The sequence below is a fragment of the Papilio polytes genome, unplaced genomic scaffold (assembly GCF_000836215.1).
Source record: "Papilio polytes unplaced genomic scaffold, Ppol_1.0 DF824102.1, whole genome shotgun sequence".
In the NCBI taxonomy this organism is placed as follows: Eukaryota; Metazoa; Arthropoda; class Insecta; order Lepidoptera; family Papilionidae; genus Papilio; species Papilio polytes.
Genome location: NW_013525102.1, coordinates 5,899,517 through 5,923,438, shown reverse-complemented (window position 1 = coordinate 5,923,438; position 23,922 = coordinate 5,899,517). Strand labels below are relative to the sequence as shown.

Below are 23,922 nucleotides of genomic sequence, written 5' to 3'. Positions count from 1 at the left end.
TCTCAATTAAAAGTAATGAATTGCATTGCAATAATGTGTAAATATCGTATCTGTAGATAGTAACACATTTATAATAATGTAATATAGAATTACGTACTCGATGCAAAGTAAACGTTGAATGCAATAGGACAATCGCGCACAGCATTGCCCAACGGTTATTAATTACAGGCGGTAGGTGCCGGCGGATTTTCGAACTTTTGTAACGTTATCTGGCCTCCATTGTTGCAAATATCTCCGGCAATGCTACGGCTCAAGGCGAGCGGTGTCATTGCTGCGCTGAAATCAGGTCAAGGGTGTGTTGCGCCCGCGACGCGCCCGCGTCTTGCCCGCGACGACTGCCCACCCCTTTTACATTATGCGGGTACCTGCCACCCTTATACGATCAGGTGATTCGAGAAAGTTATTTAACGACGCACGCACCCTTTTATTCGTGGCTTAACGATAAAATACCTCATTTTTTTATAACTACATCGTTCACCTGTCCCGCATACCAACCCTTTCGATTGCTTATTCTTTTTTATATTTTTCTTAAGGTTCATAATTATGTGTATTGTGCTACTGAATACGAAATTAATTAAATACTGGCCACGTATATCGTTCTAAATTAGATCGTATATAAATTCGGTCGTCGTCCTCCGTTCCGGGCGACGGCCCATCGTGTATTCCACTCTCCTTGGATAACACGACGAGACAATTTTCGTTACGCCCCCGCGAACAGGGTTTTGACCGAAATACTATCTATACGACCTTTGTGGATGCTCGTCCCTCGTGACATTTGTCGTTCGAATTTCAAAAAAAGCCTTTGACTGGAATACAGATATGAAATTCGAGGAGATTAACGAACGAAAGCCAGACGGACGGTTGTAGTAAATTTGCGAAACAGTATTAACTCGGCCCGCTTTTGAGAGGACGGACAGAGGGGGGAAAGGTAAATTTTAATACCCCCCCAGAGCGAGCGGCGCATCATCAAAGCGAACGTTGTCAAAAGCTTAGGTTCACGAGGCGGAACGGGAAACGTAAAAACTTCTGCTTCCACCCTTTACGTAACGCGCGGCCGCAAAGGCGAGACTTGAGGAAGCCTTTTTGAAGTTACAGCTCAAAGCCGGAATGCTTTACATTTGGTTATTACATGGACCGCAGACTCAAAGAAACACTTGCTCGAGTATCACATAACATCGTCATAATTACGTACATATTTTCTTAAAACAAGCCGTGAATAATAATATCAAAGATCCGTTTCATTAAATTAAAATAAATCCTGATTACTTTTGATTTGGATTCTCGCCCGCGATGTAACTTATAATTAAATTTCAATTAATTATAGCGATAATTAGATTAGATATTATGAAGACAATTTTAAAAATAGTTGAAAGAACTAGACATTAAATAAAAAGGCATTGGCGTGAGTAATTGTTTAATACGTTACACGAGTAACTATTGTACTTCTCTATCCCACGATTAGAACGATTAGGCGCACGCGTCGACTGCCGCGAAATCCATGTCAAGTACAAAACGGCTGAAATTAATCGAAAACGTCAGATTCTCACCGACAAGGTTCGATTTAAATAACACGTTAGTTATTCGTTCTTGAGACGGCCATTTTTTATACGTCATTAGCACATTTTTGGCGTTCAGGTAGGGAAGTCTGGCAACTCTCCCATAATACCAAAATGGCGGACGGTCGGATTCGAACGGTCAGTTAAAACAGGCAGCTGACCTCTAATTTATTCTAATTATGTATACGACCAGCTGTTGGACATCGTGAGAATAGACGCTTAAGGTGCACTAGCAAGTGTCCCCCGCCCTTGGACATTTCTCACGTCTTCACAAAGATCCCCTCGATTATAAATTCGAGTAGCCCGCCGCGCCGCGCCCGTCTCAAAGGTAAACAAACATTAATATTGATTTCGCGATCTCTTTGACTCTTTGAAGCGGATTTTCTTAACACTTGTACGTAGTTTTTTCGATCCGAGAGAGAATTTTAATTTTTTTATTAACTTCAAAGTTGAACCCTTTGATATGAAAATTGCAGTGTACATTAAAATTCTATGTTTTATATTACTTTATGTTCTCACGACCATGTTACATTACTGGAAGGTCAAAAAATATACACATAAAGTAAATATCCATATTTAGTCCTGGCACTAAAAAAAACTAGACCTTTTATGGTTAAACTAGCAGGTAACTCGGGGACCCAGAGATAATCACATGTCAAACAGAATCCTTACATGTTGTACAACGAATTCGGTACATTCCCGGAAGATCTTTTTAGACACAAAGTAAAACGATTTGTGTCGACACTTTCACGAAAGCCGGATGTTTCCTTATAAACTCACCTTTGTTCTCATTTACAAACCTAGTTATTGTATCAGACAGGATATAAACGAACGGAAACGCACGTGACGACAGTAGCTTTTGTAACACGCCATTTAAAATTGTAATATAGTTAAAGTTTCATGAATGAATCCAGAGTTGATAGATTCGATCTTGTCCCAGACGGAGCGGAGCCGGTGCGACGTACCTACACCCAAAGACACGGCTTTTGTAATTTCAGGTATATATTGTCCCCAGTGTATTGTCTGCTCTCATCCCGCCTTCGCACAAAAATAATTACGTCGCGGCGAATGCTTCCAGGTAACAAATAACCTAGAATTTTTTGCGTTCAACGTAAGCCGAGGAGCGCGATCTGATTGAACGGCGACACTTTGTTTATCCAACGAATACAAGGCGCAATGTTGCATGACATCAAAGCATTCATTGTCTTCTATATTCTAAGGAGAGTCTATTTCACATGTGAATCAGTCCTCTCGATGTGAAAGTATTCGGTCGTCTGCGGCGCTAACGGGACGGGGTATTTATGATCCGCGTGCGCTGGCACTCGCCGGCGGATGTGCCAAATCTGTCCGCGATGAGGCGGCAGACGCCTCGCCGCGCCGCATACCGGCCCGGCCACCGCTTCCTCGCGCGCCCGCCTTGCGCCCGCTGGCGATCACCTCACATTCTTTCTACGTGCAAATTCGCGAGTGCCTCCCTACCGCCCCAGGCTGCGCTCGCCGTGAGCTACTCGCACCCGCCCCCACGTTTACCTGTGTCCGACCAACGTTTTCAAAACGTTTTGAAACGCCTCAGCGAAGACTCGTGGTGCAAGCCATTACGACGACGCATTTGCATAATACCGGCCGCCCAGCAAGCCATTCGTGCGTCTCTCGGTTTCGACAGTTGTATAACTTCGCCGAACCGCTAGAGTTATTGTCATTGTGTAATGAAAACGTTCGATTGCGACGCGAAGCGAAGATTATCCGAAGAGATACTTCATACTCGGGAAGGTATTGGTATATGGTTGCTCGGGCGTGCCGGATGCGTGGCGTTTCGGGCGCGTCCGGCGCGGCCTCGCGCGCTCTGCGGAGGTCGCGTAACCGTGCCAATGTCGCGCCCCAGCCGCCTCCGTCCGTGCGGAACCGACGCCCGACACGCTTCTATATACATACACAAACATCGAACCATCCGACGCCTTCGCAAGCCGTGAAACAACCAGGAATGCTTTCGTCTACGCCTACTTCTGCCTCTCCCCCGATCTGTAAATAAAGTCCGACGAGGACGACCCGAGCCGGTCATCGCTATAAATAAAGCGTGTTCGCACCTTTTTCGGTGGCACAAAAACACCGGACGCGGCTACCGGACGTGGACGACAGTGCATCGCACTGCGAATATCACCTTTGTCAAAAGGTCGTTCTGAGAAGCGAACACCGGACATCGACGTCATCCATATAAACATGAAAATAAATCCGGTCACCGCAAAAAAAGTGTTTCACAACGAGAGTGCGCCGGGCGTCGAGTTTTTGTCGCATCGGAACCGCGCAGATCCGGCCGATCTATTTCATATTTTTTTCTTTCCATTTCCGGCGCCTTACAATAGCCGGTTGCGATCGACAATTAGTTTTGTTCGGCGGCGGGTGCGCGGCTGAGAAAATGCACGACTTGCTATTAAATCGATCGGGTTGCGTAAAACAAAGGTCTGCGAAACCTTGTGCAAGCGCCTGCGCCCGCGCGGCCGACATATCTGCGGATTTGCGTAACGCGCACTTATCCGATACGCCGGCCGTGCGTTGTGACACGCTCCATGCCGACATCTGTTACACTGTGTTCCCAATCCTTGTAAATACTAATTTACCACCACGAATTTCCTATCCAAATCAGATTCTAATGTTCACAGAATAGCGTTAACGATTAGACATTTTCGATTTTGAATAAGCGTTGGAATTACCACTGTCGTATACAAATAATGATTTGTTGCCTAAGGACCTTTATTAAATTATCGTGCCTGGGCGCCGACTGGAAACGTAGCGACAATGCTGTTTCGACATTAGTAAATTGCAGAGTGATTAACCAATCCCTACAATTATTCAACTGTCATCTATATCACGCTTAGCTTCTTTGAGAAGCTTCAGATTTTGACGCGCAATAATTGAGTTTATAAAACCAACAATTTCACATATTGTTTGAATAACTCGGTGGAGATGTCAGTCATGTGGTGACGTTATGATGTGTTAACGAAGGTGGTAACGGTGTCGCATCATGATATCACCGTCTGGTTGAGTCAGCGTGTCGTGACTCGGAGCCAGTGAGCCGGCCGCGCGGCTTGAACCGACGTAACCCCGGCCGTGCCCCGGGAGTGCACTGTACACATCGTCGCAAAAACTGGCCGTCGAGGGGATGAATTCACACAAGAAAACGTGCACGCGCCAATAATAAAGACGTCCCTGTAATCGCAGCTTTACGATATCAAAGTTACACAAGAGCGCTCTACAGGAACGAAACAATATGGCTGGCAGATTATAAAAAATAGATTAAAAACTTGTTTTAAGTTAGACCTTAAGGGCTCCGATGTGAATAATAATCCTGGTTATAATGTGGAATAATCAGTGCTTAATTGTTTTGCATGAGCGGTCACAGGGAACGAAAACGAAATAAAAAAGGCAAAGGGATCGTGGCAGACACGCGACCGAACCGACGCCAGCATTTCATTATTTAGCTCGCTATGATTTTAGCTTGGCAACGAGCGAAACGCGAGCCGGCTGAGGCTTTTGTTTTTCGCTTGCGTTCAGTTTTATCGCTGTAAACCTGCCGGGGGCATCGCTCACGACGTTTGGTCGCGACTCGGATGTGCAGCGCGGGGTCGTTGCCCGCCGAAACGGACACGGACGATAACAGACCTTTTGTTAACATTACAAAACGCTTCTTAACCAATACGGGCTTCCGATAATCCAACCAATTAACATTTTCTATACCTTCGGCCGTCCGTTCCGTGGACTGTCGATTCGTAATTGTGTACATTTCGTGTGGCTCGTGTTCCGCTTCCTCGTTACCGCGTGAACTTCATATGAATTACAGATTCATTGAATTTAAAACGACCATACACTGTTCCGGTGTTATCGCACAACAATGGCCGTGTATGTGTGCGTACCTTGCCAGTTGCTAGGGCGTTTAACCAAATAACTATGGTACGAGCCTTTCGTAAACTCGGTACAACACAAAATAATTTATTAGAATTTTACTGTTTTATTTGTTTGTCTGCACTGTTTGCCGTATAAATTCTATAGTAAAAAAACGACTTGCCAATGAAAAAGTTGTAGCTAGCAAAATTAAAAAATGCTCTAAGGGACTAAGGGCTTACGAAATTTCACAAACAATATAATTATTATAATTAATATCATTATCATGGTTTACATACATGCCTATGACTTGCAATTTATTTTTTTAATAAAGATAACAACCAACCTTTGTGTTACTAATCGCACTTGGTAACAATGTAGTGATGAATCAGGCTTGACAAATTCACCCGGGGAAAGTTGACGGGTGAGTGCGCTCTATGACGTCACCGATAAGCACAACAGCCCGGAGGGTAACAGGGAGGGTGCGGGATGAATCATCGAACCTATTAGGTCAATCCCCTCAAAGCTATATATACTACAGCCGAAAATACACTCGTTGCTCTTAAATACTCCCCTTCAACAGAGGGGAATGTTTTACACATACTTTTACCACAAAGAACTTATTAAAACCATTATCTATGTCTATGTTTAATTTTTTCGTAAGCTTGAAAGTTATATTTGTGTCGTTTACATTTTAGTTTTTTAGCAAAAATCAACTATTTTTATCAACCCGTTATCGTTTTTAATGTCTCATGAAGTAACAAAACAATGATAATGCGTAATTACAAGGAAAGAAGGCGTAAATTACAATAACGTATTTTACATATAGCAATTAAATAAGCATAAGGAAAACGATGCATCATTATTTATCGAAACTCTCAAATAAATAACCCAGTAAAAGTACAGCCATTTCTATTTTAAGAGCAAAATTATATATCTTTTTAAAAACATCAAAACGGAGAACAGCAAGTCGCTACTGATGTAAAACCATAAATCTCGACGCTGGCCGCATCTTGCGAACGTGTTTTTTTTTCTTTTTTAATACAGGGTGTTCAGTACCTCCAAGCCATATGTATAAATCAAAAAGTACATTACGCGGTCGACAAATCGTTTTATATTTTTAATCTGTAGACAATGAATTGTAAGCGAAGCGTGCATTGCGTATATGATCCGATTTAGTAAGCTAACCGCAGACGGAGGCGTAAGCAATTTTGACCGTTCTTACGTACCTCGAGGTGAATAATTCCAATGTCCCACCCACGGCAGTTTGATGCGCAAAACAACAGCGAAGGCGGCATCCGTGGATAAATTCCAGTTTGGGAAAAACTTCGCAAAGGGATTCGCCTACGCGAGTTGTCTTACGTCACGAAGATGCCCTTAACCTTAGCAAATATTCTTACCTACGAGTGTTTGTTTAGAGTATGAAACAAAACACGATGACGCTTGACGTCATTGAATGTTATGATTTAAATGAACTCGTGTAGGAGTGTTAAAAAAATAAACAAACTCAAATGCTGATATCCTAATGAGGTCGTTTTAATTCTCACAGCTGACATCAGATCTGAAGTCAATGACACAACCTTAAAATCCTGCATCGATGTGAGTCACAGCACCCATTCTCAGGTGAACGTCCCTTAATTCGTGCTTTGTGCAAAGGGTACTTTAAATTTAGACGCGAATGTATCTACGTATGACGTAAGAGCTAAAATTAAATTCAGTAATTCAAGAGCATTCTCTTGACAATATAAGGAAAATGAAACGAGGTTAATGTGAAATGTATGGACGTTAAACGTACAACGTTATTAATACTTAAATGATTTATTAAACGCTATTTCCCTGTGGGTGTTTATCTTTGGTCGCGAGCGTCTGCCAAAAATAAAAAAAAAACACCTGGACCGGTTTGCAACCGGCCAGAATTACGATTAACCCTCAATCTGAGATGATGCGTCTGCCACTAAAAATAACTGACGTCCGACTACCGCGCTTACCTTTTTGAATTTGGAAACTAAAAAAAATATGGCAAAGAACAATTAAGGATAGAAGGTTTAGATCGTATACATATTTTAAAGATGATTTATTTAAAAAAAATATTAAACTTCAAAACAGGAAATGAAAAAAGCGGTATCAAATTAAGTTTTTATCTGATTGCTAAATTATTAATTTAATAAACGGCAATATTCGCTAAGCTGTTTAAAATATCAACACAAGGTTTTTCCTTATGAAATCATGTTTTTATATAATCAAGTAAAATGTCACGTACACTTGAATCATTTGTTGATAAATTGAACACACTGTACATATGAAGTATAGACAAGCCTATGCCGTGCGTATTCTATGCCGTGTTACAATTTCTCGAATTATCAAAATGGTGACAATTATTTAGTGTCTTCCTGGATTAGAAAGTTGTATTAACGAAATAACTTGAAATGTCAATAATGAAGTCCCTTAGTGTAGGTTTAACAATTAAACGATTGTTAGTATCATAGAGTACTCAACAGACGCCAAAGATTCCAACTAACGAATCACTGTTGAAACTGAAACATAAGTAAAGGGAAGTGTCCTAAATACTTAACAATTTACAGTGAAACTATATCTTGTCTTTAATGTAATACGATATATTGGTGATACAAGTTGTATATCTTCGTACAGTACATCTGTTCATTACTGAGTCGAGACATGGGCGCCGGCGCAACAGTTTCCTGTTTTCCTGCTCTTGCTCGATTCAAAGAAAAAAAAGAGCAATCAATCAAGATATGTTTAATAATTCCAGTAAGAAATCATCTTACTTCATATTTATAAATGCGAAAGTTGGATGTTTGTTTCTACGTATCTCCAGAACAGCTCAGTAGATGTAAAATTTTGCATAGATAAAAAAACATAGTCTGGAAGAACAAGACTACTAATTTTTATTTTTAATTTCGCGCGGACGTATTCGCTTGCCATATATGTTTTATTATAAAAATATCGATGATATTAAATCATGATAAAGGATGGGAAAATTTGTGGTTATTTGCAAAAAAAATATAGTAATTACCAACATTTGCTGTCAAGAATTCCACTTCGGTTACATTGAAAAATTTCCTTAGCATTTGGGAAAGTACTGCGTTGCAGAAATGTATTTTTAAATGAATTTATGTTAAACGGTATTACCCAGAGATAAGTTAATGTTACCATTAAAATACGTGACAATACAAGCTCATGTCCAGTCTGTTGCTATGGAATATATATTTTTTTAATTAAAGCAATTAATTCAGCGCCTTGTGATTTTAAACTTCAAATCAAAAACCAAATAGTGAATATAAAATCCCCCAATACCTGTTATTCTGTTGATTTACATAAGCGATTATTAAGATAAATCGACTTTTGTGTTCCGGGGTTTTTATTTAGCTGGTGACGCACATAAAAAGTACCGTAACCGGACTTTATTTACTATTAAAAATAATTTACTACGACTAAACATATTTATTAAATACGTTAAGGTAAACAAGAGCGAGACAACAATAAAAATGGTATTAATAAGAAACAACAAAGGTTGTAGCGAATGTCCTCTAGATGTGCGGCGTAGGCGCATCCTAATCTCTGGCCGGTGACGTAACGCGTCAGTTCACGGTCAGCTAGAGGAAATGACGCAAGCCAACGCCGACAGCCAACACTTCTGTTAGCTTTTACCTCTTGCCAAAACATAAACTGCACCTATTTTGACTTTTACGTATCAAATATACAGTGCAAAATTTAATGCCACAAATTAAATTTAAATACGTAGGGACATAGGTAAATTTTCAATAACCCTTGATCGAAGAAATAATCTTATCGTTATCGATATTCTAATCGATACTTTCGCGTTATAATCTTATCCTATAACTACCGATGATTGCAAAAAACGGCTCTGTTGATATCAAACTTGTACTGCACGCCCTATCGACCGGTTTTGCAGCCCGGTCTAGCTGTTCGAGCAAGGGTCATCAATATTCAACATCGATCTAAACTCGACAATCGATCTTATGTTGTAGTTATTACGTTTAAAATCGCATACCACAGGAATAGTGCAACCGAAACTGGTTTTTACATCACATTCTAATTAGAACTATAGCAAAGTTATTCGCATATCTAAATTTGAAATATTGGCTATTGGGAACTGGATCAATCCGGTTTGCGCCGAACCAAATGACGTGATATTTTGAAAGTCATGCTGCTATTCAAAAATATGTCGTCCATCGACTGATAACGAGAAATGGTTACTTTAAATGCACACATCTAAACCTTGAATCCAGACTAGACAAGTCTAGATATATGCGTACATGTAAAAAACCGGCACTGTATTCATTGCTAAAGTTCACAATGACATTGAAAACTGTACAGTTGCGAAATCGTACTCTTTTCGTGGTTGCGACCTCGCGGCGCGTTCGAGATTGAAGAATACGTATAATAAATATGAGAGCGTATGCGACCTCAGTTCGCGGTCACGTTGCGTAAGCGCAGCGACAAACAATACCCGTGGCTCGTTTGAGCACTATTCACTGCAGTTGTCGAACTCTCACGCAGACCACGATAATCTTACATTTATAGTTCATTTCGGGCCTGTCCCACCAAATTGTAAATTGTTTGATAACAATCCAACGTGTAAAATGGAATGGAAATATCGGATTTTGTTCCCTTATCTCATATATCCCTATCAGCCAGTGGTCGGACACGCACTAAGTCTCAAAAACCCGAGTTTAATATTAATAAACTAATATGTTTGAATGGTAAACATTAAAGGTACAATGTTATGTTCCTTATATAATAAAAAAAATCAAGGATGTCACTAGAAATATCAGTGAATATGTATTACCTAAAAAGGGAAGAAGGTCTGTTCGTTACTCATCCAAGTATTTTCCTTGTATTGTCCGGTCGGCAAGTACAAGTAACATTTGCATACAATAAATTACCACAATATGTTTGAATTGACGTAAATTCACTTTGTCAGAATATTTTTAAAGAAAAGTAAACTGCAAGTTGCAAAGTCAAAGATTTTATAAATAAATATGTTCATTCGCCTACAGATGTTTATAGCTGAACATGTATGCATCTGCATTGCTCCTTTGAAATATGTAGACCAGTTTAAAAGCAATTACTAGTGGAGTGAGAAGCGTTCACAAAGAATATTTATAGATACATAATCAATGCCAATGTTTTGAAGTAAACTATGCTTGGGTTTTAAATTTTAAATAAAATAAAATCGATTGTTTGGCTGCAGTATTGTTTTTCATATCTGTCTCCGTAAGGAGAACCAATGTCAATCAATCTTATGAGGTGAATTTTTAAGTGCAAATTACTATGCGCGGCCGTGATCGGGTCGTGTCATTGCCAGTGTTGATGATCCCCGGCGACAGGCACTCGTGTCGTCTCCGATCGGACAATGGACGCGCGTCACATACGACAAATAAAACATTCCGCGCTTGTTTCTCCGATATGCGAACGAAATCGAGTGTTTGTACAGATTTTGCGAGAATATGCGCAGCATTCAAATCGGGCTGATGTAATCGACATTTATAACTTGTACGCACAGCTCGCCCATCCGTATTCCAATGTAACTTGTAAAGCCGTACAAAGTTCATTCATTAAGAGCGGAAGTTTTCGTCGGAACATGAAACAGCCCCTCGTTAGATCGTGTTGTATACTCGCTGACGTCAGAGCCACCCCGAGGACGTATGACGTGTCAGTAGGCGCGATATCGATTGTGATCGTGCGCAACGTACGCCAGTTGATGACGTAGTGACGGCACGCGGAAGCGGTTACGCGCCGCCGACTCGGCCCGTATCGATAGCCCGTGGCCAAGGACGGCGCGATCGCCACGGCCGCCGCGCACGCTTGTAGCACCACCACGCCACGTACTGCTCCAATAACCCGCTACCGCCTCCGCTTCCGCGCTCGCTACAACTTACCAAAGAAACTTCACCCCGTTCCCTAACGAGTAACTACCACTTACCTGCAGCCCATACATATACGGCACGGTAAACAAACCCTTTAACCTACTTTCGACACAAAGAAACCTCCAGTAAGTAGCCGCGATCCTGTTAATGCATTACTTGGCTTCTGTACACATACACACGCAGGCCATTAAATGTGTGAATTTCAAATAAGGGTGGGAATCTAAAATAGACATAACAATCTAACTCAATAAGAAGATTTAACCCAAGAAGAAAAATCATTGAATAAAAACTGTTTCTTCAAACAGACACCTTCGTTCAGAAAATTAAATATTTATGTTTACGACAATGTTAAGCAAATTGATTTTAGCATACAATATCTCAATGTCAACGTTTCAACGTGCGGACAGACAGACAAGGTGACATTGTACACTCGTGATGTAATTATCAGCGGCGCTTGCGAGTGTGCGAATGACGTGTGATACCTTCGCCGGAAAACTTACTGTGGAGGTTTCAGGATTTCATCAGATTTCAGATTCATGTAATAATGAACTCTATCGCAACGGCATAGATTCCAAATTACTACAGATACACTGTGTAATTAATTATAACGTGTCTGATCTGTATCATAATTAGTGAAATAGATATTTAATTGTGCTATTTGAAATATCATATATTAACTGTAAAAAAGACAGTACAAACTCTAATGGTAATACAATTATAAAGACCATAGTAATTTTTCCTTATTTTTTAAAATATCTGATGTTTGCCTACCATCACAAGCATTATCAATTTAAAAAATAAATTTGTCAACATCATTTACATGCATTATTCAGTGAAAGCAAATAAAGTTTGAATAGTGAGAGGAAATGGCATTTCACAATTGTATTTGTTTTTACGTACGATAACGACCTTACACTTCCGCATTGGCATTGTTTATACGTCACATCCTGTTACCGAGAAATCGGAGTACTATGGAAATGTTCGCTCTAAATAACGGGTTTTCCTCTTACACATACAATTTCAATAAACGCTTCGTCAATCGAGGAAAATGGTGCGGTTTTGTTATTAGATAAGTCGTATTAACATGCGCCATTATCTTTATTGTATGAGAATCCGGCGGCCGGCCTCAGACGTGGCTCGGTTCAATGTCAGTTGCGCAAGCGCCGCTCTTCCGCCTTCCATCGCCGTCGACCAACCAGGATCGAGCTCTGTTCCAAATTTAAATTTTAACGCCCAGTATCATCGATATAGTAATCCTTTGTAAAGACGCATTATTGAACATCAAACAAACAACTGTACTATTGACAATGACATCACTTATCGGAATTTGTCAAACGAAATACGTGCCACAGCCCATGTACGATATGCCTTCTGATGTATTGTTGATATTATTTTATTAGGTTTAGAGCGTGAACGTGACATTCTGGTAATAATGATCGGTTTGCGAAATTAGCACATCTGCCGTAGCCGCATTTTTCATACGTGTAATATGTGCTACTTAAAGAAACCGTGCCGTTGCAATTTCACAATTTTCATTTTTTTGCAAAGTATAAAGATTCAACATCTGTCTTAAGGTAAACATAAGTAGTCCTCACGGCTTACTTATCAATTACCCTCACATCTGGTATTATCCTCATGTCTTCCTGTTGCACAGATAATTTCCCGTCGCTCGTAAAGATTAATGGTGGAAAATTATTGTTGATTATTGAGTTAACCATAACAATAAGGACTAGTCGAGCTGCCTTTGCTTTTAAAATTGCAAATCGCATTATAAAAGACAGGAACTCGATGTAAAGCGATTTGATTTAAATTTCGAAGTGTCCGCCATCTTTAATATGGCGGAGCTAGTCCGTAATTGGTACAGATAGCCAGTATAAGTGCAGTGTGCATCTTTGTTTTTAGTCTGTGACCAAAGATAAATCAATTATAATTGTAACTCGAGATGCGACTGCCCACAATTAAAATCGCTCTTGTTGTTTATGGTCTGAAGTGTTAACATTTAACACGTCTTTATGTTTTCTGTAATACGTGTACTTATTTATAGGTTAGTTAGTGCCAGTGTTTGCATCAATACAGTAATTGTAAACCTTCACTGTCTTGTATCATCTTCATTTCCTTCTATTATATAAGTATGTTCTGGTTTAATAATAAACAGCTCATTTTCTTACGCAATGATGACACATGTTGAATCTATTGCGTATTAGTTATTTGTCGCACATAAGTTATTTTTTATTTAGAAGTAATTTAATCCGAAGTATCTAAATTAGGTAGACGAATATAAACCACGAGTTTTTATTCATTTTTAAAGATTTTTGTCAGTAAAGTGAATGTCCATTTAAAATAACATGAAATATAAATGTAATTTCTTAATTCGTTTTAAAACCATGATCCAATTTAAACTTCAATATGCGCTTCGACCATGTGACGTGAACGCAATTTTTTTATTCAATTTATTTTTTTCTTTTGTCTCAACCGCTACAATATCGGCCATCTGCTGGCTCAGTGGTTGTATTTAGAGGTCCATTTCCGGTCCCGTTACATCCGGTGGTCGAGAGCACTTCAAAATCTTGTTCCGTTCCCCTCGAAGGTTTTTTTTAATATTTCAAGAGTCATGTGAAACTATCCGATTAGAATCGATACGAATTAGCATTTAATAAATTGAAAATTATTTAATTTAATTACCTAATAGTTTTTAAGAAAAGTTAACTATTATATTAAGTTTCCTTTTAGCGGGATACAAATATTATATACAACATTTTATATTTTAGATTTTCTAATGTATACCATGTTACAAGATTCTTACTCTCATTTAGTATAACTAGTTCCAAAGGTGAAGTACATCAAAGAGTACCTATAGTGTATTGTGACATGACAGTGTATAACATTGCAGCACTCGACCTTAGCGCGTTATCAGCGTGATAACAGAGATTGTACGACCTCTGTGCACTGGGTGCCTCCTCCTGATAAGCCTCAAGACCAATGACCGTGTTGAGGTAGGGAATTGACTCCCTAATTGTATAGGTCTACTTAAATTTATTTAAGAGTTTTATAGCATACTTGCTTTCGCCCGCGACACCGTTTTCCAGACTATCCTCTACATCAATACCAAAATTTTAATTAAATCCTTTCAGTCGTTTAGACTACAAATTCTAACAAACATTCATCCATCTATATAAACTTTCGCATTTATTATATTAGTAAAATTGTCGTGAAGGTACTGTTTAAATTTAATAAATAAAAAATCCAAACCACGTATAGAAATTCAGGTAAACGTAAAACGAGTTCGTCCTTTCTTACAAAAAAATTCAAGGTGTTCTAATATTTGATTGTTCGTTCTCATATCGGGTTAATCTTTCAACAATTATGTGAGCGACGTGACAATGTCGATTCTCTTTTGTTCGGCGTACCTTCGAAACTAACAGATGTTGCCGTAAAAACTACAAGCATTGTGATCTCCTACGCATGATGCACTATCCAAACGCACCGATGATCTACAGAACACCGGCCATTGTGCAAGGATTCACCTATACCCGAGCAAGAAAAACACCTTTATCTCGAGACGGACAATGCTATTGCACATGCAGCCCTGCTACCTGCGAAACGCACGTGTTCAACATTCGCATTCTTAGCAGACAATAACCAAGCTAAACCTTTGCCAGTCTAAATTAAACCACACGTTCAAGTTATCAAGTCACCTTTTGCTCTGTTCGACCAGAATGAATAGACTTCGTAAATCTGGTCCTTCGAGACTTTATGGGCAACAACTTCTTAACATTACAACGACGGGTCTATTTTTAAGCGCTATATCCATTATAATATATTACGTTGAGTTTATAACTCTATGAAAGGGCAAGAATTGCCGGTTATTTTTAAATGTTAATAAAATATACTGTATTTAAGATGCCCGGAAGCAATAATAAAAGCCAAGTGTTTTGGTATGTTCATACAAAAGGCAGTCGCCGTGTTTGGGCACCTGATGGGTCTATCTAAAAGCACGGGCCGATATCCGATACAGCGTAAGGTCAACAAAGTTTCGTTACTGTCGAAGCGAATGTTTATTCAAATGCACTTATAACCAGTCACAGAGTTTGGCTTTCGACATATTCAGCGAGGTCAATATTTGCTGTTTTTTTTATTCATCGATCGAGCTTTTAATATTGTACAACAACTTAGGAAAGTGCTGTTAAATGATTCTACGTCAAAATATATGTACAACGTATGACAAAGGACAAAAGTTACTTTTTAATTGTGTAACGTCAAAGTAAAATCCAATCGATCATTTATTATTTTCCCCTCATCGCGAGGAAAATTGAAAACTGACGAGCACAATAAATGCTCCGGGCAGGATATTACGCGATCAGAGTAAATTGGTTTTGCCGTTATTAATTTTGATAACTGGGATTCGATTCGTTTCTCTCTTTTGTAACAAAGGGAAACCATTGTAATTATTCTGATGTAGTTACGCAACGCGTATCCAAAACGTTCCGTCGATTGCGCGGGTAATCGATTTGGTTATATGATTTTCCATCTGTTAGATGTCTGTGTTTTTGTGTGCGCATGTGCTCTAGCATCTGTCCGGTCAGATTAGTTTTTTTCAATCCACATTAAACATGTGAAAAAGTGACACGCAGCACATGGCTCGACTTGGTCCTTTACCTGCCTTTGTCCGAGGTATAATAGTTACGCGAACATCTGCCGCCTCCGCCGTCTGAGCACACATCTACCTATTATTAACGATATTTATAGTAACGTGTAACGTTCATTCTATTTTGTAAACTGAAATATATTCAGTAGAAATAAAGGCCGTACGCGATCGAAGGTTAATAGGCATATTTATTTAAAAGTCCATTGCACAAGACAATTGCATCAGTAACCAATATTAGTAACCCTCAAAGGTTACATGCGCTAACCGAAATTGGATATATCGTCTCGTATTCACAATATCAGGTTTTGTTAACGCGTATTGGGACATTTCAAACTGCACTTTAGCATACCTATTTCATTGTAAGCGAGTCGTTAGAACTCAATTAAAATAGTATTAATTACATAATACGTTTAAGGTCAAATGTTGCCAAATATTAAATTATTCAAAACATTCGCGTCTCTATTAATTACAATAACATTGCAATAATATTTACAAAGAACGCGGTACTTCATGGCAACAACAGAATACGAGAGCTGTGAATAACAATTTAAAAATACTTTAATTTTTTAATAACCACTCGGAGGAACAAAGCGCTTGTGTTTTAAACAAAAGAATCGAATAGTCGATATTGAACGATAGAAACAATTAATCGAGTGGTCCGGACGCTGCGATGCGAGTTGCGAAACAATCGGCCGTGCAGTTGCCAAACAGTTGTGTGCTACCGCTTTTGTAATACATCTGGATCGTTTTGAAACTTATTAACCTGTTTGTTTTGCGCTCCGCTCGGCTCGCCTGTGAGCGCTCGCGAAATTCAAAAGCCTCTCAAAGGACGTTTCCATTGTCCTCGGCTTAGGTGTCGGGACAAAGGGACGCGCCTAACGATCGACTTACTTTTGTTTGTGTCTGTCGCTAATTAAACAAAGGACATCTCTTTTGAACTTCTCGTAACCGTCTTCGACAGGTGAATGAGACATTGCCATTATAAAGAAACAAATGAATTCGTAGTTTGAACGAGGATTAAAAAAAAATCCATTCTTCATTCGAAAACTCACTGACTGTAAGTCGCCTTTAACGATCTATGTTGTAAAATAAAATATAAAAAAAAATAATAATAAAATTACAAAAGGTTGTAATGTACAAATGCAGCGGAACCGGCGTGCAGTTAGCTCATAGTAACGAACGCTCGGCGTTTTGGAGCGGTGTTTTGCCGCAACAAATCCTTGATGGAACCTTAACCCACTTGGATTATTACGAGTGCGCTCGCCTCCGCTGCCGCGCTGCCCCGACACCTCGTTGGCCCGACGCGAGCGCTGTAGCGCTTGATTTCTTATTTCGTCGGCTTAGAATATTAAAGCCATAGTGCAACTTTATTTTTTGACTAGCCTTTTTTATTGATACGGAAAATATGCGATTAAAAAAGTATAGTCTTGTTGTTTAACGGACTCAACCGACACTAGACAGGTGAACTAGCGACCTTGCGCAATGACAGATGCTTGCATATGTCAAGTACAAGTTTAAGAATACTTTTATGAAATACACGTAAACAATTCGATAATTGTAATTATACGATATAATTACGATATAATGTTTGCCACAAATATTGTGTGATTTAACTCTAAAACTATCTCGTATCAAAACAATGACATCATCAAGGTGCACATGTCTGACGCGAGACGATTTGAATATCTACTTGATTGACGTAAACCGAGCCGACGCGGCTGCCAAATTATTTATATATTTTTTTTGCCGTGGCCTAGTGATCTAGTATACCAATGTCAGTGGTGTCATAAGCGCTCTTTGTTGTAAACGCTATGCACGATTTTCATGTGAAAAAATCTCACATAATTTATAGTTCTTTAATTTTAAATTTATTTCGGACACTGAAATTTTGTAATAATTTTTTTGTCTATGTGCGTGCGATTATTAATTGTGTTGATGATGTCGACTTGTACGGTAAGTGGCTGCATTCGTTAGAGCGCTGCGCAGGCGCCGGCGGCCCGTGACGGCCCGAATACTGGGTCAAGTACAACGGTGCTTTGCCATTCATTGTCAACGCGCCCCCGCCCCGTCCCGCGCCGCGCCGCGCCTGCGCACCGGCCTCGCACATGCTGAACTTGACATATCGCCTTTAAATTAAACTTTTTTCGCCTATTTAAAGGTCACGTTACCTTCGTGCACGTCCTCGCGCACTTTCCTCAAGCACCGAGTGTCATATTATGTCTGATCGCGATCGTCGCCGCGCCGTCGACTGCGCGTCGTGATTCCGCATCGTAATTTTCTTGGCAGACCGTATTTTATCATAGAGTCGAATGCGAATGCCGCGGCTCCTCCGCGGGGTCGTCGGCCGCGCGACTTTAGAGCCTTTGCCGACGCAAATGATACACGGCTAATGGCCGAGTACGTTCACCGCGCTGGAAAACCTACTTCAGTTCCGCACTTTCTTTATTGCATCACCACGGTATGCCGTTTCGCCCGCACTCTCTTCCGTCGTGGATTGTGCAAGCGACCATCGCCGACCGTCGACGCGGGTTTTGGAATGTACCGTCATGTAAACCTAGAAAATAAGTTGACTTTTTTTGTCTTAGAACTGGCATCACGTAATGCTGTAATTTTCGCTCTTACATTTCCGCGCTTTCTTCGTTGCACCGGCCGGCACCGTGCCGCTCCCCTCGACCGTGGCAGGTGTAGTTTCGCAAGTTCGGCGACCTCTCGCGGCGTGCATCTCGGCGCGGGGCCGTGACATAACCGCTCGCGTTAGAAATTACGATTTCCGCGTTTTCTGAGTTACATCATTGCGTTGAGATAGTAAAAAGCGGTGGCGGAGGTGAACGACCGAGTTCGCGGACCCTAAACGAGTCGATCATCGCCTCGGCATTCGCGTAGAGCGTTGATCCTTTTATGATCTCATCTCGACCGTTCGGTGGCATGGTAAAAAATGTTAAGTGCGCAATTGTGGCGAGCGCGGTCATTTCTCGGGTATTGAATCGACGGGCGGGCTATCGGAACTTTCATCGGCCTAGTATCATTTCGCCGGGCGAACGGTACCCGATGAGAAAGTACCGCTGTCTCGTCGTGCCACATACGTCGTGCAGTGCCGTGAGCGGCCGCGGTCCGGCTGCCCAGCGCGCCTTCAGACATCGGAGACGTGGAATCGCAAGGGCATCGTCCGCAGCCCGGCCTCTGTTTGTTTATCGACGCGATCGAATCATATTCGATACACGTTCTCGATTCACACAAGCGTAAGGAGCATTTAAATTCCAAAACGTACATATATAAGGCCTATGAACTTTCGTGTTTTGAACTAGAAGATATTCGTGTCGCCTCCGATTAGCGGGTCGCTGTGGACGCGTAAACAATTCGTGGAACCGATACGCTCCATCGAATCGATGATCGATTATACGTTTGTTGTGGTGTCGTCGCGATGTTTCGTGAATACGGGAACTCGTTTCGGAACGGGTCGCATTCACTTGGATGTTTACTCGTATTTTCATGAGGAAGGTAACGGTAGAAACTCGTTCTCGACTCTCGATAGTATTTATTTTGTTATTTTTTATTTAATTTGCAACGATAAGGTCTATTTACAAACTTCGTGAAATTGTTGCGAACGATATAAACAACTTTACGAAAGCCTGTACTTTCATCGTATACGCGGCGATTACGCGTACGTAGTACTCGCTTGTTTTGCCGTCGTAGATTTCTATGCGAAACGCTAATGTTGCGTAATTTAGCCGTTAAGTGTACATTGCAGTTTTAACATGTAAGAGAACTACGCTAACTGTGCTTAGACGTCGATGTAGTGCGTGCATTGAATGACGTCAATATGCAATTTGAGTAATAGTAAAGGGGTCTCCATGCGTTATCGCCGTAGCGATAGCGCGACGTCATTGGGGTCGGCGCTATTACAGCCATTGGCCCGCTCCACTCCGAGATACAGATCGCGGCTGCACTCTCAGTCACTTAACAACTTGCTGCACAAAGGGCTTATTGAATTCAATTATAACTTATAAACTCAGTAGATGTAAAAAGTTCGCGAATTTATTTTAAAAAAATCAATGAATCATACAATAAGCTGATATTATTAATTACAATCGATGATAATGTACACAATTGATAATAAACTCTGATAAATATTATTAACGAAGTCAGATAACCAATAAAACAATTAAAAATTGTCACAAAAAGGTTACATCGTCTGTTCAACGAAATTATTCTTTGTCTCTAACAAAGCGTAATTATAAAATTGCTAATTATCGCCACGAGACATCACAAATGGTGCGAAAATAAACAGTACTATAATAGGCGAGATCCAGTACAGCAGGTGGTAAGACTTACATACAACTGCACTACATAATAAGACCAGTCTGTTACCTGTTTACTTATAAATAGATACTGAATGTGCGTTACTAACACATCTCACAACAATAATTATAATAAAGAAATAATAACTGAATTTATAAAAATGCGAAAACATAATTAAATGTCTTTAAAAATTCAAACGTCAACAAATGTTTATCATGTCAAAGTGACAGCTCGTTCGCACGTTCGGAAACGATTTGTCGAGAAACGTTCAATATTTGTTTTACAAAAGCGACCTAATGAGAGCCGGATACGAAATCTAACATAAAAGAAAGTTCCATGTCCGATATATATAATATACTAGCCTCATTATTAATATATACAAAGTTTTCTTTAACATGTAATAAATTAATATTTGCTATTAATAATGTCATGGTCAATAGTTCGGGCTTCCGAATTTATATTTGAAGACAAAATAACTTTTTTTACAAGCAAACATTTCTTATTTGTTTATCTTTCCAACATTTACATATTTATCTGTAAGTAAACAAGTATGAGGTGACATTTTTTAAGTTTTATTTAAGATAAGAGTGAAAAAGTTGATAAAACCGCGATAAAAATTAACAAATAGAATATCAATCGTTTCCATATTTTACCGCCTAGTTTTCAATTGAATTTTAATTATAAATAATTACATTTTAATGTGATAACTGTAACCGTTTACAAATACTAAATACGACTGATTTATTATTTGCAACATAACTACTATTAATAATATTAACAAATTAACTGTCAACATTTTAGTGAAAACGGCTACAATATCGTAGAATATCAGTCGAAGTAAATCAGTAAATAAAAACCGTTATCGTATAACAATGCGTTAATTAAGTAACGATGTCTGCAAATCACAGATTAAACCTATTTGTCGCCCCACGCGTTCCGCAGGCACGAGCTAAAACACATTTCGCAACGGAGTCGCAACATTGCTTATTTCGCGTTTTCGAAACAGTCCTGCGTCATCCGTTCCGTTACTTTAGGTAACATTTTGCATCTGTGCACATATTGCTAATAGTGAATAATAGTTTAAGAGCGGGCAAACCTTTGACTAAACTATCCCACAACTGTTGTGCGATTGTCGATTGTTTCGCAGCCCATTCAATTGTTTAGTACAACTAAAAATCGTGTAGAGAACGCACCTCCATATAACCTCATACGAATTAATACGCGACTAAACAGTCGTATGATAGCTTCGTCGAAGGTGTGCGCACACTCTTAGTATTCTTCTAAATTTTTGACACTAATTCCTAGGAATTAGTTTCAAAATTTAGAACAAAAATATCAACACCATTATCAGGTTAACACGAAGACAAAATACTTTATGTTGATCCAAGGTAAGCAATAAAGACAAACCTGCATGTTTGTTAGAGTTTACAGCCTAAACAACTAAACGGATTTTGATGAAATTTGGTATAAATGTAGAACAAAGTCTGGAAGAATAGGATAAATAATTTTGTTTTTTTTTTTTTTAATCCACGCGGACGGAGTTTCAGATGAAATCTAGTTATATATATTTACTAAAAAATCTGTCAATCAGTACGAGATGTGTAATAGTTCAGTGTGTCCGCATCGCCCACTCGTTACAATTGTTTCGGAGTTACGCAAACTGTATTTTGAAATTAACTAAGCGTGTATTTGATATGTTGTGGTGTTTTGCAAATCCTTAGTAATGCTTTCAAAACTTTAGAGGCTCGATGTCACTGCCGTATTTAAAATAGACATCGACATTTCATCTTTGAATAATTTCTCTATCTTTATATAAAGTAATTAAAATGTGTAATTCAAATCGATCATGTCGATCGATTGATGAATCGATCTTTTAATCGCAAACGTCTGTGTATTGTTGATATTGATTAAAGTTGTTTTGTGTTAGGAACAAAATAAATTCACTAACAAATTCAATACTATATATATTTCAATATATAGTTGTCGCGCAAGATCCAATACCGTTAAGCGAATGTTTGCAATCCGTGTTGCTGTACAGTTGGTAACGTGCGCCGTATCGCAAACTCTTGCGTCCTCACTTGCAATTCTTTATGATTAATAATACATTTTTATGCCATTACCAACCGGCGGAATTGTTGAGCAGTACGTCAGCAATAGTGGAAATCCATTAAAGCTACTGCACGAACTATCTTCAGCCATTCGGAAATTTTTGACAAGATGTTGTTCGATGTATAGTAGCAAAATAGAAAATGCAGCCTTCATTTGTTTTATTTAAAAATATAATTGACCAGCTTTCGCCCGCAACAAACTCTAGCATACATCCATTCATCCATCTATACTTTCGCATTTGTAATATTAGTAAGATTTCGTAAAGTCGCACGGCACCGCAGGATACAGATGTGCTCAACTCAATGCTATACGTTTCTACAAAATAATTCCTTCGGATTTACTTACATACAGAAATACAGAGGTACGGAGGCGAGCGTTTCGCACTTCCGACTTCCAATAATGAGGAGGAAGCGATTGCGCGGGAATAATCGTGTCCCGAGCGCGCGGATGTCGAGTTGCTTTGAGACCGCAGACCGCATCTGTCAGGCAGCTGCCACACGACGCTGCTCTCAGTTTCACCTGCCTCCAGGTGACGCGAACACCTATGCTATGTTCACTTATATATGTACGGGTTTCATGTATTTGATTAAAAAATAACCAGTTATGCTATTCCTAGGGATACACTATTAGTGTAAAGCGTTCTGTATGCCGTAATAATTTGCTTAGAAAATTAACTGTAAATTATTGTATAACAAGGTCTTTGTTACATGTACCTTTGTTCTGTAACAGCTGAAATGTTGATAGAGTTACGACGACATGTGAAGTATCGGAGCTGTTACGTGAAAGTTATTGTAAGGCGCGATCACACGAGCGGCGTGTTGCGTTTTTCCAACCGCGCTGTGTAATGATGGTTACTCATCCGCGATATGGGACCGACAGCTTTTTACTGCTGCATTTCTCAACCGTTACAGAAGTCGACTAGAAACGTAACAACGCGTTATGAAAGTGCTCACGCAACCCGACGCGCGCAACGCTTACCCGCCGGTACTTCGTCTTGCATCCCAACAGAGGAATTCCTAGTTACATGCCGAGTCTTACGAGCTTGCGACATGTGGAGCGTATAGCACTGCCTCCAACTCACCCGGAAAGATCAAGGATACAAGTCCGAGCGAACGTTTTTTGCTAGGCCTCGACGCATAAACACGTGCCTTGCGTAAGGCGAAAGTATTTCGAAACATACGTCACATTATATCGGGAAAGAGTCAATGAACGGAAGTGTTTCACCAGCGCAGCGGTGACAAGGGCCCGCGCGTTTATCGGGCCTTGCGCAACCCGCGCCCGTTTGCCCAATTCCAAGTACTCGTCCGACACGAACTGCTGCGTTTGTGGGAGGCGCGCCTGGCGCGGTGGGGCAAATGCATCCGTCGCTCGGTCCGCCCGCGCTTTCTACTGCTCTTTCCCGCGGAGCGTGCGATTGCAAAATAGCGACGAGGTCGCGCTTTCTTCGTTCGCGGCATCGGAGAAATTATTGCGACACACCGCCGCGTACACCGACCCCGTGTTAGAAAGTCGACCGCTCGCCGGA

At 40.1% G+C, this 23,922-nt stretch overlaps 1 protein-coding gene and 1 long non-coding RNA gene across 2 annotated transcripts in view; one reads left to right on the top strand and one right to left on the bottom strand.

Annotated features, from left to right (window-relative positions):
* The window catches only part of LOC106099659, a 42,712-nt gene extending 22,019 nt beyond the window's left edge, over window positions 1–20,693 (bottom strand). The window contains exon 1 of the long non-coding RNA XR_001225396.1: window positions 20,358–20,693. This is a non-coding gene — a long non-coding RNA (uncharacterized LOC106099659). The remainder of the gene's footprint in view (window positions 1–20,357) is intronic.
* LOC106099657 (tribbles homolog 2-like) overlaps window positions 1–23,922 on the top strand; it is a 35,262-nt gene that overhangs the window by 5,550 nt on the left and 5,790 nt on the right. The window lies entirely within an intron of this gene.